We start from the raw sequence: 15,725 nt of genomic DNA, 5'->3' as shown, positions 1-15,725 counted from the left end.
CTTCTCCGGGTCAGGGGGGGTGTCCTGCCCCAAGTGGAGGAGTTCAAGTATCTCGGGATCTTGTTCACGAATGGGGGAAGAAGGGAGCGGGAGATCGACAGGCGGATTGGCGCAGCGTCTGCTGTCAAGCGGGCGCTGTACCGGTCCGTCGTGGTGAAGAGAGAGCTGAGCCAAAAAGCGAAGCTCTCGATTTACCGGTCGATCTACGTTCCCACCCTCATCTATGGTCATGAGCTTTGGGTCATGACCGAAAGAACGAGATCGCGGATACAAGCGGCCGAAATGGGTTTTCTCCGTAGGGTGGCTGGGCTCTCCCTTAGAGATAGGGTGAGAAGCTCAGTCATCCGGGAGGGACTCAGAGTAGAGCCGCTGCTCCTTCACATCGAGAGGAGCCAGTTGAGGTGGCTTGGGCATCTGGTCAGGATGCCTCCTGGACGCCTCCCTGGTGAGGTGTTCCGGGCACGTCCCACCGGGAGGAGGCCCCGGGGAAGACCCAGGACACGCTGGAGGGACTATGTCTCTCGGCTGGCCTGGGAACGCCTCGGGATTCCCCCGGAGGAGCTGGAAGAAGTGGCTGGGGAGAGGGAAGTCTGGGCCTCCCTTCTGAAGCTGCTACCCCCGCGACCCGACCTCGGATAAGCGGAAGAAGATGGATGGATGGATGGATGGATGGAAAAAGAATATTCCGAAATGGTATTTATCCAAGCAGTTCTTGAAATGACCAATTAAAGGCATACAATCATTTCTCACACAGGGTTAATATTATGATGTGCTGATTAATATCTTCATTGGTATTTAACATATTCCCTTTTGATCAGGTTCACCTTCATTTGGGCAAAGATGACATTTTCTTTAAGTACATGGTTTGGTCTGGGTTTGTGTTCCTTAATTAGTTCAGATTTTATAGCTTTTATTAGTTCAGATAATCTAAAAGTTTAGTTTGAAAGTTGCGGAACAAAGTAATATTTGGCAAGGCTCTTTTATAGGCAATACAAATTACAAACTTACTGTCTCTTTCAAAGATTTACGTATAATCACACATGAAGGGTTTTTCAAATTATTAAAACTACATATATAACATGTGATAATAGAACAGCTTTTGGAAAATAGAAGATAGGGTTCAGAAAGCATTCATGTGTGTGAACTCATCTCTGAATATGTGGCATTATTTGTGCCTCTTCATCAGTACAGCGGTAACAGTGTGGATCATATTCCGCATTTCAGCAAGTTTCTTTCTTGCAGTGCTTGTTCTTCAAGTTCGATATTTTCATCCTCATCAGGGCTGCGATCCAAAATTAGATCAAGTACCTCATTCATGGTTCGTCACTTGCGTATTGTGGTGCTACCACAGAATTGTCATGTGCTGGCAGAAAAATGTTATTTATAGACCAAAGCTGCAGGAGCTGATTAGTGTACTTGTGTTGGTTACAGTATTGTGAATGTGAAAGCGAATCTGGGAGTGTGAAAGTGGGACTGCATCTGGATGCAGAAACACTTTTGCCGTTTTGTTTGTTCATCACACGCATCACAGCACCAATTTGTGTCTTCTCAGCGTTTCATTTTTTTTATTTGAAAGAAAATACCTTCTATGTCAGTTGGTTGGGCTGATAAATAACCTTGGTGTGTGATATAACACATTGATCAAGGCGTCTCTGACTCGAAGACTGAATGATTGATTCTCTTTGGCTAGGCCAAGACTACCTCACATCCATTTAGCTGCTGTATTGCCCAGAGATGTGTCATAATTGGAATCATATAAAAACACTATTCTTCAGAGTTACGGGTAAATTTAATAATAGTTCATTTTAAAAAAGACAAAAGTATAGTGGACCAACATGGCTAAGACTAACTATTTCCAGATGGAATAAATCTGCTTTACTAAACTTAATCCCATTTATTGTCACTTGCTTTTTTATCATAAATTTTGCTAGCATTATCCTTCCCGGTGTACTCTCCGATTTCTCAGATTCCCTGGAGATTTAACTCTATGGTGTTGGACTGGATGCATTTGCAATTATCTTGTTTCGGTTAAATAAGAAACGCAGTTAAAGTCACATGTGAATAAGTTAGTTCATGCGATAAGTCATCAACAAACATGCCGTGCCACGTTCCTTCAACTACTTCCTGTCGTCTTCTTTTTCGTGGTTTGCGCCATTGCCAACATCTGGTTGTTGATCATGTGACTTGTGTGTTTCCATTGCAGTTTTGTAAAATAAAGTCATTTAAATACATTCAAAAGCCCAAATCATTCTAGCGCCAGAAGTTTTTATCAAAACACAAGTTTTTCCATTTAGTGGATTTATTTTCAAAATGTCAAATTGTGCAGTGATATGGTCAACTGAAATGCAGCAAGATATTTTTTATACAAGATAATGATTTTATCAATCAAGTTCCTTCATGGAAAACTGATTAATTTGATATATTTTATTGGAATTGGTTTTAATTACTTCCTAAGAGTTAGTCCTTCACAGTCCACTATTTCTGTAGAAAACATTACAATAATTTGAACGCATAAACATTTTAAGGCAAAACAAGTTGCAAATTTGGACTCCAAATATGGCTTTTTTCTCTGATGCCTGCTCACTGCTTAGAGGTTGACAGCCTGTGAGTCTCAATGAGTTGTTTTCCTTCAGTTGCTCTTCGTGGCTGGAAGACTCCATCTGTGTCTATCATGTGCAGAGCTCCACCTGGAAGACTTATGAGCAGAACTGTGACAGACTGTCAGAAACAGTGACATTGGCATCAGAAAACATCACATTTCCTCCAAGAAGAAGCATGACTATGTAGTCAGACAGCAACCTTTCTAACAAAAAAGATTGGCAGTATTTTGAGAGTAGGTAAATCAGAGATCCGTACAGTAATGTAGAAAAATAAAGACTTTTGAAAAACAACATTAAACTGAAAAATATTGATAAATAATGTCTTAGGATATAAGGAACATTTGAAGTAACAAGCGAAGAAAGAAGGACATTGTTCATGATTAATGGAAGCCACTAGGCAACTTATAACATCTGCACACACATTTTTGCTAACGACTATTACTGGAATCTAGCCATATTTTGTCTAAACTCAAAACAAAGAGATATCTAAAACATAGACACATTCATATGCAAACTTAAATTATCACTTTGGGATCATTAAGGTGTTTTTGAATTTGAATTTGAAAAAAGCATTTTCTTAATACAAATTACATATCAGAAAGTTATTTCTAATACCAAATGTTATAAAAATAAAACATAATTTGTTGACTGACTTAAAAGTTCAAAATCTGCTTTTTTATGAACTTTACTTTTTGGCTTGTTTATCAATTAAAATTGTTTTTATTTCTACATTTTGTCTACTTTTGCTTTCTGATTTTAATTTCAGATTGATTTCTAATGTTTAATGATTGATTGATTGATTGATTGATTGATAATGTTTCCCCTCAAAGAGTTTGTACATAACTCTTATTTAAATTTGATAAATTTTCCACACCCAGTCCTAGCTTAAATTTTACAAAACTTTGAAACCTAGAGTCGGTCATTAAATAACCCAGCATGATGCCCAGAATATTCTCAGAAAGGATTTTAAGAACTATCAAACCGTGACTACTCAAAAGGGAACAACACAAGATGCACACATATGAATGAATTTTGCAAAGGCTCAATAGATACACCAGCACTGATTGGGTCCCTGATCCTTGACCTAAAAGGACCAATAACTCATTTCCATTTAAATTAAGGCCACCTTGTTGGTAGGCTGATACTGCAACTGTCAACAATGATGGTGGGAAAAGAAACTTTGCTTCTTACCAAAAGAAGTTCCAACATGATCTCCTCATCCGTACAAGATATAGACTTTGATTAATCTAGTGACAAAAACTGAGATGATGCCATTTAGAATGAAAACAGCCCAGTTAGAGCATAAAGAGGATGTAAAAAAAAAAGAAAAGAAAAGAAAAACTAGAAAAAAAACATTTGATCAAACTTAAATGATTTGAGTGAAATCCCTAATCAACTTCTGGGAAAAAAAGTTTAAATACTTAAACAACAAAGTGACTAAAGATGGACTTAAAAGAAGATATCAAAAAAAATTTTGGTTACTTGCAAATGAGATCGCTTTTGTTATATTCTAAAAATGCAAATTTTTAGAACATTTAGGGAAAAAAAATTAGAACCATATTGTTGTTAAATGTCTACTACAACTCTAAATGAGAAGAGGATGACCAAACACGTCAATCAACCTACCTGACATTCTTTCTTAAACAGCACTCATAAGCTGATTACCACTACATTATTATAGTTTTTTGCGAAGCCACAGCAATGAATAGTAACCTTTCACAGTTTGAGTCTGTCTTCACTGATGAAGGCACCACCTCTGCAGATTCATAATTGCCTTAATTCCTGCACCTGTTCCACTCTGCTTAACTACCCTTCTGTTTCACCTGCTCTCTGCCAGATTGTGTGAAGCAGTCCTTGTCTCAGTGGTTCAGTGAACTGGTCCTGTGGTTTTATTTTCTCCTAAACCTGTTTTCTTGTCCATGCTTTTTGTCGGATCCCTCTGTAAGTTGCTTTTAATTCATCTTGATGTCAGTAGCTACACCTGATTTGGGATTTGATTCTGTTTAATGATTTTGCATTTAGACACATGGATTGGCACTAGGATTTTGAGTTTTTGCTTTATAATCTGGGATTTTCTCCATCTGCCCCTCTCCAGTTGTCTTCTGCATCCATTCAGAAATGGTAATAGATCTGGCCAATGTTTGTTAAAATGCTGTTGCTCCATCTTTATATTTCTGCACTGCAGTTTTGACTCTCAATCTGCAACTCTTAACCCTACGGTAACTGAAACCTGTAACTTTTCAATGTGGCTTTGAACACAATATGTGTATACCATCACTGCCACTTTCAGTTTATTCTGCTTCTTCTAGAACACCTACTGCCAATCCATTGAACATGGCCAATCATTTGCATTCCTTTACATTTTATTATGATAAAGACTGAAATTCTTCATGTCTTTTTTTGATTTAATCTTATCAAAGTAAATAGCCTTCGAATGAGGGTAATCAACAGCTAAAATGCATGTGGCATGAATCTTAATCTCATGTATTAAAGACACCAAACCAGTAGTAGGATAATAGCTACATGCTGCCAATAATGAGAGAAAGCCCACAGTAACCCTTATTCCCGTTTTTTATGGGGTCACAGCTCTACCAGAACTATGAGGATGCACTAATTATTCATATCTGGCTGTGTCTTTCAACTCTAATGAGCATCACAAATCTGACTCTGTAAATTCATTTCCAAGTCTAGCTTGTAAGTTGTCTTAAAATGCAACGTGTGGTGCTCTCGACACTTATTGCTAACCCTTCTTAAGATATGGAAAAATATGAGTCATTCATTGCAGCAGCCTAATTTCACTCTGAAAACAAACAATTCAGGTAAATCTTCCTGAAACAAAGGATACATATTTATAAACATGCTTTTTATCTACTGTCAAATGTCGGACATGATCTGTGATGCTGTGGGCCTTTCTCTTCCAAAAGAAAACATAGTGGAGTGCATAGCAAAATGAACTCTTTAAAACATCCACCCATCTGTTCATCCATCTATGAAATATCCAGATGTTTCACATAACAATTTGGTGGAACCTACCAGAAAAGTGAAATTGGACGGCCTCGGGGCCTGTGAGCAGGATATTAATTATAGCCAGATGGCTGAAACAACACAGAAGTTACTCTGTGTTGTTGTTTCTTGTCAGGGAAGATTTTTATCCCTCACAATATAAATGTACTCTGATGGTGTAGTCTAAGGATCTGTATTTTATGCTTTTTGACTTGGGCTGCCAGTGGGCTAGGAGGATGCTGTATTTTGTTTGAAGGCATTTTAAAAAAGCAGTTCAAGTGAATAAATGAGAAGGGAAACAACTAATTCAGACAAACCAGGGAGATATGCGGTGAGATGAGGTCATCAGTATCCAGCAATGACTCCCTTTTTGTCTTTAAAAAATGCTGAGTAACAGAAAGAGGTCTAAGTGACTTTGAAAGAGAGTTTATTGTTAGGAAACAGAGGGCAGGATTTGTAGTCACCAAGACTGTTCAGCTGTCTGCTTTAATACTACAGGGACTACAGTGACATCTGCAGTTAGAGCTGAGAGAGTCATCAGTAAACAGTGGCTGTGGTGAACACTTGATTCTGATGCACCAGAGCAAAAAAACAGTAAAATTCTAATTACTAAAATGGTCAATAGGTTTGGTTTGATGCTAATTACACAGAAAATGTAAGCAGCACTGTTGTTCAAGATATTTAGAAATGATTATAAAGTGATCTAAAAACCAGACTCAAGGACAAGAGAAACGTTTACATTTGAGACGAGCTGCTGTCCCCAATGTGAGGAGACCCATGATCTGAACCATTTCACTGGTTCTGGGTCAACTTTTCATCTATGGAAATAAGGAGCACTTCATGATGAAGCATTTTAGTCTGAAGGTAGTCCTTTTTTCCAAAAATGACAGTGCCTGGTTCCTGTGTACAACTGGGGGTCACTGAATTGTTTGATAAAGGTTAATGTTTGAATCATATTGTATCACCTTCACGGTCACCAGATTTTAACACAATTGGACACAAAGAAGACATCTAAAGTACTCTCATCAACCAAAAACTACAGGGGAACTTTTAGTACAAATTGAAAAGTCCATTCACCCAATAACACTAGATAGATAGATAGATAGATAGATAGATAGATAGATAGATAGATAGATAGATAGATAGATAGATAGATAAACTGCTCTTGATGATTAATCTAGTTGAATCAAAGCAGACTCATGTTCATGTCTAAATCTTGAGTAAATACCCAAGAAGTCTTTAATCCCAATTTGAAGGAGTAGGAAGGCATTAATTGGTTATAGGTTATTTCAAAAGCTTACCGACTTCTGCACAACCACTGTTTTACATTTGTCTTACATGCATCTAAATTAACAGTTTTTGTTCACAACACCGTCAGGGTTCAAAACAACATCAAAAACTTAATTTAAGGGGTGTGCGGTGGTGGCGCAGGGGGTTAGCACGCCCCACGTTTGGAGGCCTTAGTCCTCGACGCGGACGTTGTGGGTTCGACTCCCGGTCCCGACGACTTTAAAATGGCGTTGGCTGCCTGCAGACGCAGCTCCTGTTGTGTGTGTGTTAATCTGTGTATAAAAAATTCTTGCTGTAACTGTGAAATGATTTCCCTGCTGGGATGAATAAAGTAATTCTATCTATTACTATTAAGGTGCAAAAGATTATTTATTCTGTTGTCCCATTTTTTCTGACTTCTGACATCAGCGAGACATGTTTGTCCACACGATCACCGCTCACTGCATATTTTCTGTTTTTGGAATGATGTTCAGATGGTTGTTGTCAAGAAAATCCGAGCTCATCCCACTTCCCCATGCTGGAGATTTTAGTTTAACAGTAATAATAAATAAAGTTATCTTTAAAATGAATCACTCAAGTGACATCAGGGCCCAACAGTAGACTTAAGTGTCAATAAAGTTAGTTTAACAGTAATAATAAATAAAGTTATCTTTATAATGAATCAGTCAAGTGACATCAAGGCCCAACAGTAGACTTAAGTGTCAATAAAATAAATCTAGTTGTGTGTGTTGTTTTTGTCTCATGCAAACTTTGCTTTAATTCTACTTTTTTCTATCTAATCATAAGAAATCATAGTCAGTCAGAAAGATTCATTAAACAGGAAAAGCAGGTTTCCTGGAAAAAGAGGAAGTTTCCAGCCTGCAGATTTATAAAAATAGCTGAGACTATTTTAAAGCATGAAAGTTTTAAAAAATTAAATCTAAACATTTTGAGTAATTTGATAAGATTCAAAGTAAAATACTTATATTAATATTGATTTACTTGTAATAATACTTACACTTATATTTGTGAGAACACTTACAAGAAAAACAAGTAACTGTAACTTTGGTATCAAATAATTAGAATCATGGATTATTCTTGGTTTCTTTTCAGAAAACATCTGTAATAACTCACATTAAGATTATAATAAGAATAATTAATAAGTTATGGTTATAAAATTATAAATGAATGCTAAATCAGAGAAGCTAAAGAAAATAAATGTGATATAAATGTGATTTTGACATTGAACTTGAAATGGTGTAAAAGGTTGTAAAACTGCAATTAAACATCACTGATATGTTGGAGGTAGATGGTAGGTGAAAGGTGACAGGAAGGGAAAAAGGGGAACTAACAGGAGAGCAGAGATGATCAGCACCTTATATGGAAACAGGAGGTTGAGCAACCCTGAGACATTGGCTCAGACATCAGGAAATGTCTGTAAGACAGTGATGGATATGAGATCATCTGTCTAAGCAGACAGCAGGCGCACCAGGGGGGTGGATAAACCCTATAAAAGGTGGGTGCAAAAGAGGAACCGTTCGTTGGATCCTCCGGGCAGCTTCGAGCCAAGATCGAGATGGACAAAGAACTCTGCAGCTGAAGAAGAGCCGGGGCCACGGAGCCGGAGACTGTCCTGCACATGGAGACCAACCCGTCAGGCCCACAATCTGTGGCTTCGAATCGCACTTCTCTCATCGGCTGGGTTCAGACCCCAAAGACAAAGATGAAGACAAAGACAAGGAAGAAGAACTGGTGCCTTTTTTCCTGCCAGCACCAAGTCCTGTGTGACCTCACCATCCATGCGGAGAAGAAGTTCATCGGACCTACAGAGATCCCTGCCTTCGTCGATCAACTTCCTCCTCCTGCTGCCGCACCTTCTTCGTTGTCGTGCCAGGTCTGGGGTTCGAGACGCCAAACTCCGTCCGTCTCTCTCAAAGGTTCCCTTTTTTAGTTCTCAGTGTCAGCAGTAGGGAAAGATAGACTAGATGATTGATTTTACTTATTTGATTATTTCTGCTACTGAATTAAGCTGTACTGACCCTTGCAAAAATGCCTTACTAATAAAATATTTAGCATAAAGAAAATCTAAAAGATGTTGTGGACATTCAGTTAATGAGTCACCTTAAAGTTCTTTGATGGTTGTAAAATAGCTGTGATGTTTGATTCTGGAGAGGAAAAAGTGGAAAATGTTTTTAGGTTGCTGGTAGCCCATATTTAAAACATCATCCTTGGGACTCGACCGAGTCACTAAAACCTACCTGGTTCAATAACAAATGCAAGTTGCAAAATAGAGAACGAGCGACCGTTAACAGGTGTGCTCTGTGAAACTAGTTGGCTGTAGGCTGCTCAGTCTGGCTAATTCACAGGGGGAAGAAGGGTGGGACACCTGGATGTAGGCCGTCAGATAACCAGGCGAATCGTTTCTCGAAACCAGCTTAAACAGAGTTTACTTCAGTTCTGGACAGGGTAAATCCCAGCAGATTTAGGAAACTCAACGGACCCGTTAGACGGAGAGCTGGTAGCACATCTCCCCTCTCAGAAGAGGAAGTACGAGAGTGAGAGAGTAGAGACAGAAAGGAGGGGGGGGGGTGTTGCGCAACAACATTGTGCATGAAAAATCATAGAAGATCAGACGTTTCTGAAATCTGTCCGTCTGACTGCAACAACCATGTCAACTACAAAGTCACTGAAACGCACTTTCTTCCCAGTTGTGATGTTTGGTTTAAACAGTTTGCCTTCACCGCCTTCAGATGTCTAAATGCATGGAGTTGCTATCTTGTGATCAACCAAATTGCTTTATCTATTGAGAGGTAATCAAATAATAACATTCCTGTTGAATGTTTTGACAAACATTCTATTTTTTTATTGTTCACATGTATTTTTTTCTGATGTATTTTGTTCATGTGACATGATAATTTAGTATGACACTTTGTTGTTCTTGATAATGCTGAACTTACTATTATAACAATTTAGAAGCTTTACATAACCTCTTTGAGTAGTCTATCAATATCTTAAATATTTCTTTTTGAGTTTTGTGAATTTCACATTAATTAAATTTCTAATGAATTGACACTGAAATTCAAAAACACGTAACAAGTAACAATATTAACCTGTACAGTCTGGTTAGTTAAAGAAATCAATCAGTTAATTTGATCATTTGATAATCTTAGATTTCAGTTTGTGAAAAGTAAATATGGATACTCAATATATAAAGTATTTATCTGCATTAAATCAAAACTTTGGCAAAGTTTATCCTTAAACCCATCAAATCTTTTCTGTTAGCTAAGAAGGACACAATAATAAGTCTTCTCAGGTTCACATCAACGAATTAGCATGTTTATTTTGCTGAAAACAATTTTTTACAAAACATTCTTTTCTCCAGTGTAATTAAACTGTTAGGGTGAAAAAAGGGTGAAAATAGGATTGACAAGTTAATCAGAGTTTTGCTTTTAGTCTTAACAAGATTTATGAAGGTTTGTGTGCATAAAGCCAGTAGGTAATTAATCAAAAATAACCTTGTTACCTCGTTTTACGTGGTTTGTAAGAGAGTGAACTGACTTTCAACTAAGTGAATTAGATGACCATGAATAGAAGGAATAGTAAGACCAAAAGGCTTTATTTTCTATTTGTACCTTGTTTGATCTTTTTTAATGTGATTCCCTTGTGGCTTTAGAAGATTTTTTGTTCAGGTCTTACTTCCTTTTGTTCTCTCATTAAACCTTGAAATCTCAAGCACATTTTTCTCCCGTCAAACACGAAGCCCTAGAAAATTAAACAGGTACTCTCCTTTCAGATGTGTGCTTCTGCTGAGATGTTTGCTGTCTAATATTTCTCATTAAGACCTCTTACAAAAGCTAAAAATCCATTGATATTGTATTATGTAAAGATGCTTAAAATATAAGCAGCTGTTTTCAGACGTATTATAATTAGGTAGAGCTGGAAACCAGTCTGACAGCAGACCAACGTGAACAGCAGCTGCTGCACTCCGAGCAAATCTTTATTCATGAGTTGGCGGAGAATCTCAAAAAAGCACATATGAATACACACGTTAAATCTTCCCATTAAAGCCAAAGAGACATTTATTTGCTTATCCAATTAGTTTTTTTATTTTGACACTTTTCAAAGTAAATATCAATCAAATCTGTTTCTTCCTCATTGGGCTTGAAAACTAATTACATAAAGGATTACAGCTAAGGTGTGAATTTGTGTCTTTTACTAAATAAGATAACTATAAAATGTTAAGTCTTTCCTTTAGTAAGAAAAACACAAAATCAGATTGGTAAATTTCACGAGTTTTGAAAATGATAATCTGACAGATGAAAGATCTAAAATGAACCTTCAGACCCTTATTATCCTCCAGTATGTCAATGTCTTCACTATTAAAGTCATATCAGAAGGTTTCAACTCTGCAAATACGACTTTTAGGATAGGGTTTTATAACTAAAAATAGGATTTTTGCAGCATCAACATCAAACTTATAGGTCTGATTAATACAAGAACAGTCATGCAAAGAGAAGCAAAGACAAAAAAATGGACAGTCCTAAAAGTTTGTACTCTTGATTTGTCATAAAACAGTATGAGTTGGTGAAGGCAGCAGATGGGAGACCCAGGATGTGAGGAAATAAATGTCTTTAATGAGTAATGTCCAACCAGTACTCAGTCCACCAAATCCAAAAGCCGGGCAACACGGCCGAGTGGAAGCCTGGGCTCGACGCCGGTAGCAACCGGTACACGAAGGATAGGAGAGAGACTGGGCACATGGACAACAGGGACCAGGACGCCAAGTGAGACGACAGCTAGACAAGGACCCGACAAAGACACACTGGTGACACTAAATACACAGGAGGTAATCAGGGAATGAGAAACACCTGGGAGTAATCAAAGGGAGACAGGACAACATGGAGACACAGGAAACTCAAAATAAACACACAGAAAAACACGGAACATGACATGGTTCTTATCAAGTAATCAACATTCTTGCATGTATATCCTACCATCACTCCTCCACGCTGCCTGAAAATGGAGCCTCATTGAACACTAAAATAAACACCACTTTTCAGAAAAAAAAGGATGCAAGGATAAATTTGTTAAAATGTACAAATAATGTAGTTAAAATTACTTTTCGAAAGAATCTGGGAAGAATGAAAACATAGCCTTTCTGGACATGAGCTAGACATCTGACTGGGTTCTCCCAGCAAGTCCCATCATGGTGTCCATCGTACACAAATCCCTCATCATGGCTCCATAAATATTCCTGTAAAAATGTCAGATTTTTTAAACAAAAAAAATTTACTTGGATAAGTAATAAGTAAACATTATTCAACTGAACTATGTTTGTCTGGCAGTTGAATTTAAAATATTTAAGAAAGCTGCTATAATGCAACTGCCTATGCAAACAAACACTTGGCTGAAGCACCTTCTGATTGACTTTCAGCTTTCTGTCATCTTGCGTTTCCACCTGCCATTAATTATGACTCTGATTAGCCTGAAATAAGATTCTGCTGCCCCAGTTGGGTTTTCTTAACTGTTCCACACTTGCAGCTTTCAGTTAAAGCCATAAGTTTGCATGAAGGTTGCAGAGAATCTAAAGGATCAATTAAACAAAGGTACCTGGACATTACACAAACTACATGTTTCACCAAAATTATAGGAAGAATAGCAAATACATTTTTCAGGAAAACTGCCAATAGGCCAACGACACTGAAAGAGCTGCAGAAACATTAAACAATGACATATCTATGCTTCATGTCACATTGGTTTTTTATATTCCCTATATGTTTTTTATATTCTCTATAAAACTGACTAAACATTCACAAGAAGAATCTGGAAGAATAACACTAATTTATGTTTCAGCATCAAAGTGAGTCCAAGCACACAGTCAAATCAACAAAAGACTTGCTTCATAATTTAAAAAATAAGGTTTTGTAAAAAAAAATATATATATATATATATATATTTTTTTTTTTTCAAAAGAAGATCTGTGAATTCTCCTGGAGAGGGCTTTGAACAAGAGATGTCCTGACAACCTGATAGATTCTTTGACAAGCAGAGGGGACAAATATTAGCAAGTGAGGATGTGGGATCCTCACTTGGGGTCAGTCATTTTTGCTGGACTCCTAACAAAAATGACTGAAATGAAATTAAAGGTGCTTCAACAAAGTAATAAATTAGGAATAACTAACTCAATTGTTGAACATTAAAACAAATAATTTTGTGACATAAAAGCTTTAGAATAAATCTGCCAAACTGCTTGAAGGTCATGAAACCACAACACAGATGGAGCAAAAAGTTGTTTGTGGAGCAAAGTGATGAGGAAACCTGAATTCCAGAGAGGTAATCAGAAAGATGCAGGGAGACAGGAGATAAATGAGGAGAGAATGAGTCAGTGAGAAAGGCAATTACGTATCGGGAGGAACATACTGAAAGGAGGAGAAGCAGGACAGAGGAGGCAGTGAAGCGAACAGACAGAGATAAAGAGAGGTGAAAAGAAAATTAAAACAAAGAAAAAAGGACAGTTGGAAGTAAAGTGAAAGTACAGATTGGGAGCACAAAGATATGACAGAGGGACATAGGTTCAGACACATAACACATGCTCAAACACACACTTGTAAATCATTTTGAAAGTGCTTAGTAATGGCATCAGGTAGTGCTGTGTGTTAAAACTGTGTCAGAACATGACTTGAACATATTCCACCCAAATAAGAACAATCTATCTGCTTGCTGTGAGAGAGTTAGTGGAGCACAGACGGCCTGAGCATGGCCAGATGGACCAACTGACCGGCTGGCAGGAAGTAACAGGCTGTACGCTTCTTTTTTGATTGGCTCTAATTATGATCTAGTGCCGAGCCTCCCAGGGAATTGCTGACTGGCTGATGTGTGTGGTGCATGACTGTGAGCTCGAGCATTTGTGCGATGAATCCAGAGTATTTCTGAGTAGGACAACGGGATGGTTTAACTGAGGAGCTGTGCGACTAAAGAGCAGTTTGTTTTTGTGGATCAATCTGGAGTAACTCAGCAATGTCACTCCAGACTGATAAAGCAGTGACTTTGTTTTTATATTGGGAAATATTATTATGCAATCACTTTAGTCCCTTCTCTGTGGGTGTGGCTTTAACCTGTTCTTCCTCAGTCAGCCCCAGCTACAGTAGATTCCTCTACATACAGATACTAAGAGGTTCTTCTTTTTTGAACCACTTCAAGGGTGATACAACCCAGACCTAGCCAGGTTGATGGACAGCAGACTGCATTCTTTGATTGGCCTGCGGATTTACATCAACAACATCCAGACCATTTTTCATTTTCAGTAATTTGATGGTGAAACCTACAGATCTAAACCTTTTTGTCAATTGGACAGCAACAAACAAGTATACTGAGAGGTTTTGGAGAAACTGGATGCCCAAGGTACTGTACAAAATGACATCTTTGGAGCGCCGACCACAGTTCCTACGTCCTCACTGTCTGCCCATGTGACCACATTCCCCGCCACGTTCCTGCCCATGTTCACGCCCACATAGTGAGGAACACACTGCCAATGGAGACACACCCAAAAGAATCGGTCCAGACATTAACTGGCTAGAGTGGCAATGGAGTGGCAGTGGTACTTGTACAACCCCCCCCCCCCCCCCCCCCCCCCCCCCCACACACACACACACACACACACCATCACATGATACTTCACAAGACTGATATTGCTCCAATTCATTCCATTACATCCAATATCCAATCCAATTCTGATCCAATTACAAATCCAAATCCATTTTAAAACTGAATTTGAGGGCGTGCTGTGGTGGCGCAGGGAGTTTGGATGCCTTAGTCCTCGACGTGGACGTTGCAGGTTCGACTCCCGGTCCCGACGACCTTTGCCGCATGTCTTCCCCCTCTCCTCACCCTCCTTCCTGTCTGCCTACTGTCGAAAAAATACGAGCCACTAGCGCCGCAAAAACTCTGCGGAGAAAAAAATGGAAAAAAATGGAAAAAAAAAACTGAATTTGGCTGACCCTGTATTTCAAAAGAGTTAGATGTTACCTTGTTAAGATAATCCAGCTGACTGCACAGTCACTGGCATGCAAGTCCTCAGGACACAGAGTGACTTTTTTCAGGAACCTCCAACAGAACAAGACCTGGGCTCAGTGCAAGCGTCCATCTGCCTTCTGTTGATTATGTAGACAGGAATACATATCAAGTACATGCTAAAATTTATTTATGTAAAGTAAGTGACAAAATATAACTTTTAGAACAGTTTCGTAAATTTTTATACATTTTAATTTTGCTTAAAAAGTACTTCACTGACAGAACAAGTTTACTCAAATACATTTTTCTCTTTACATCTCTGCTTTTCTGTCAGGTTCTTCTTTCTGGTCTAACTTCATATTTGTTCTCTACCCATTTTATCCTCCATTCTCCACTTCTGTCTATCCTATCCTTTATCACCCTCTTCTTACTTTAATTTCCTGCTTGTGACATCATGTTTAACTCAGAGCTGCTCCACACTGCAGGCCCCTCCCCTCACATTTTCTTCTTTTTCAACCTTTAATCAGATCAATTCTCTATTCTATTCACAGCCATATAATAAGGTGATTATGTACGGCACACACACACACGCCCGTGCACGCCCACATGCACATGCATGCCCACACACACACGCACACGCATCTAGCCCCTTAGCTGTTATAGAAGCTGACGTTGCATCTTCAATAAAAATTCAGTGAATGTCCTTCGTAAGAGAAAACTGGCAACCTGGAGCTCCCAGATTAATTTGTCTCTTCTCTTCTAATCAGTGTCAGAATGGAGGAGGAACCCAGAAGTGGAGAAATGAGGGAGTAAGGGGCGGCTGGGAGGAGGCTAGAAGTAATG

Source organism: Xiphophorus couchianus, chromosome 9 (assembly GCF_001444195.1).
Source record: "Xiphophorus couchianus chromosome 9, X_couchianus-1.0, whole genome shotgun sequence".
NCBI lineage: Eukaryota > Metazoa > Chordata > Actinopteri > Cyprinodontiformes > Poeciliidae > Xiphophorus > Xiphophorus couchianus.
Note: the sequence above shows the minus strand (reverse complement) of the source record.